The following is a 3,919-nucleotide window of genomic DNA, read 5'->3' on the forward strand; positions in this document are numbered from 1 at the left end:
CATGATACGCTATATGTGTGTATCTATTTGAGCGGAAATCCATTCTATCAAAACCTTAATTTCAAGACCATCTTCATTCTTTGGAAACAATATATAGTTCCATTTAATTTCTGCCTTACCCTTCATTAGCTCATCAGCCCTTCAATATAATTAATAATAGAAAATGATAGAATAAACACATATTCTTTCAATCATTACTGTGTAACTGAGTAGTAACCAATGAGACCCCGAGATATTTGATAGACAATTCTCCTTATTCAAACGGCAAAAAAGCTAACATTCGGAGTTTAACACTTGCCGCACATTAGCAAAATACGCTTTATTCTTCAGAATATTTGGCACCTGTCAAGAGTAGTTCTTGAAATCATTTAGGTTTCCCCTAACCATACCCAGATAAACCATATTCACATTAGAGAATATAAACAAAGCATCCGTAAAACACACTTTAATAATCTCTCGTTCTTCACACTTAGGATGGCATCGAACGCGCTAGAAGAAGAGTCAAAACTTCCATAATTGAGGAAAAATAAATTTGGAGATAGAGGATACCGTTGCCTTAAGTCACGCTTCCCTTTAAAGTATCCATGGAGCTCACCATAAATATTGATAGAAAACAACACCGTGGTGACACACTTCATGATCAAACGGATCATCACTCTATGGAAACTAAATAGATACAAAATACAATTTAGAAAGTCCCAACTAACCGTGTCATAAGCCTTCTGAATATCAACTTTAGAAGCACATCGGAGTATACACATCAAAAAAATGATAAACTCTCTCATCAGTTCTTGGGTCAGAAGAATATTACCCAAAATCTTGCGACCTAGAACAAAAGCCGACTGATTATTGCTTATGATATCATCCAGACAATCTTAATGCGATTAGTAGTTATCTTACTAATTCATTTTTGCACATTCAATAGAAAACAAGTTTTGATATAAGTACTTTTGTGCCTCATCTAGTTCAATCTAGAGAGTGTTAACTTTAGAATGTAAATTGCTTGTTGCCACATAATGCACCTGATGAGTCTCTTTAAATCTTGAAGCTTTTTTACTATTTGGAATGTTTACTTTCTTTTTAATTTTATAAAAATAAGTTTCAAGATAGTATTCATTACCTTCTTGAATTATTTGATACGATATCGATATTTTTACACATGTTTTCTATGAATCTATTATTATTAATATTATTATTATTAATTATATTATATTATACATTAAATTAAATATTTATATGTATTTATACATTGCAAATACCTAATAATGCATGAAAATGATATTATAATAAAATATTACCACATATTTGATATTATATGAGTGAATCCACTTGATCTTTATGTTGATGTAATAATCTAGAAGATGGCATGACAAAGTCATTTTGATTAAAACTTTCATTTAGTTGTCAATTTGATTACAACTATCATATAGTTGTCAAATTGGTTACAACTAGCACATAGTTGTCAAATTGGTTACAACTAGCACATGGGTGTCAAATTGGTTACAACTAACACATGGTTGTCAAATTGGTTACAACTTCTTCCATTTCTAAGTAGTATAAATAGAGCATCACACATGCTCATTTATACATCCCAAATCACAAGTGTTCTTGTATACTAAAAGAGTCTATAGAGAGTTAGTGAGTGTTAATCTCCTAATCACAAGAGATATAAAGATTGGTGCTTATTCTTGTAATTAGAGAGAAGTGTAATTCCTATTATTCTTATTAGTGAAACGTTTCTTTCCTTGCCCGTGGTTTTTACCCTATTGGGGTTTTCCACATTAAATCTGGGTGTTCCTTTATTGTCTTTATATCAAATATTACTAGCGGTTTGCTATAATTCGGTGTCGCTTTTCTCAACAAGTGGTATCAGAGCTAGGTTCTTATATCTAGTGTGTATTAATCTACTTATCTAAGTAAGATTATTTTCAATCGATATAAGTTTTCAAGTACTATTTCTCGAAAAATAGTGTTGTAGAAAAGAAGATTGTAATTATAGCAATGTCTATGAAATTTGAAATTGAAAAGTTTAACGGGAGTAATTTCTCGTTATGGAAATTAAAGATGAAAGCTATCCTGAGAATGGATAAGTGTTTGGCGGCAATCAGTGGACCATCATCCGAGACTGATGAAAAATGGGAAGAGATGGACGGTCAGGCTATCGCAAATCTTCATCTGGCACTAGCAGATGGCGTTTTGTCTAGCATTGATGAAAAGAAGACGGCGAAAGAGATTTAGGATCACCTCGTAAAATTGTACGAGACCAAATCACTCCACAACAAGATATTCCTAAAAAGGAAGCTATATGCTTTACGCATGAGTGAATCCACTTCAGTGAATGAGCACATTAATAGCTTAAATACTCTATTTTCTCAACTTGCTTCATTGAGTTGCAATATAGAGTTACAAGAACGTGCTGAAATTCTACTTCAGAGACTACCTGACTCGTATGATCAACTCATTATCAACCGAACCAATAATATTCTCACATAATATTTAGCCTATGATGATGTTGCAGCTGCTATTCTAGAAGAATAAAATCGGCGCAATAATAAGGAAGACAGACAGGCCGGTTCACGACAAGTGGAGGCCTTGGTAGTTTCAGGAGGGAGATCAACAGAACGTGGCCCAAGTGGAAGTTACAATCATGGTAAACCGAAGTCTAGAAAGAAGAAGACCTATACATGCTACAATTGTGGTAAGAAAGGTCATCTGAAGAAGGATTGTCGGAGTTTAAATAACTCTAATCCTCAAGGAAATATTGCAAGCATTCAGAAGATGGGACTGCTTTACTTAGTGAAGTAGTGGTAGCAAATGAAGGCAGAAAGACATTTTTGATGTCTGGTAATTTGATTCAGGAGCTACTTTTCACATGACCCCTAGAAGAGAATGGTTCAAACAATATGAACGTATCTCAGGAGGATTTGTATACAGTTGCAGTGATCACAAACTAAAGATCATTGGGATTGGAGATATTGTTCTGAAGATGCTCGATGGTACAGTTCGTACTATTCAAGGTGTACGACACGTGGAGGGTTTGAAGAAGAACTTATTGTCTTTAGGACAATTGGATGATCTTAGTTGTAAGATGGAGATACAAGACAAAATCATGAAAATCATAAAAGACGCAGTTGTACTTATAAAAGGAGAAAAGGTGGGTGCTAATCTATACATTCTGAAAGGCGAGATGATACGGGAAGCGGAAGCATCCATTGCTTCGAATAGTTCAAGTGATAAGGTTGTTATAACATGGCATCAAAAGTTGGACATATGTCTGAACAAGGTATGAAGATTCTTGTTGAAAGAAATCTTATTCCTGGTCTTACAAAGGTATCGTTACCTTTCTGTGAGCATTGTGTAATCAGCAAGCAGCATTGCCTGAAGTTTAACACATCAACTTCTAGAAGTAAATTGGTTATAGAATTGGTTCACTCTGATGTGTGGCAAGCACCAGTTCAATCCCTAGGAGGAGCGAAGTATTTTGTATTATTTATTGATGATTATACTAGGAGATGTTGGGTGTACCCAATCAAGAGGAAAGCAGATGTGTTTGAAGTTTTCAAAGTTTAAAAAGCGCGGGTTGAACTTGAATCTGGTAAAAAGATCAAGTGTTTGAGGATAGATAATGGAGGAGAATACACTGGTGATGAATTTGATAAATTCTGCAAACAAGAAGGCATCAAAAGATAATTCACTACGGCATCCACTCCTCAACAAAATGGAGTGGCAGAGCGGATGAACTGAACCTTGTTAGATAGAACAAGGGCGATGTTGGCAACTGTAGGCTTGGGAAAATCATTCTGGGCAGAAGCAGTCAGTGCTGCCTGTTATGTGATAAATCGGTCACCGTCAACTTCGATTGAGTTGAAATCGCCGATGGAGATGTGGACTGGAAACCCGGTTGATTATTCAGACCTTC

Source organism: Rutidosis leptorrhynchoides, chromosome 11 (genome assembly GCF_046630445.1).
Source record: "Rutidosis leptorrhynchoides isolate AG116_Rl617_1_P2 chromosome 11, CSIRO_AGI_Rlap_v1, whole genome shotgun sequence".
NCBI lineage: Eukaryota > Viridiplantae > Streptophyta > Magnoliopsida > Asterales > Asteraceae > Rutidosis > Rutidosis leptorrhynchoides.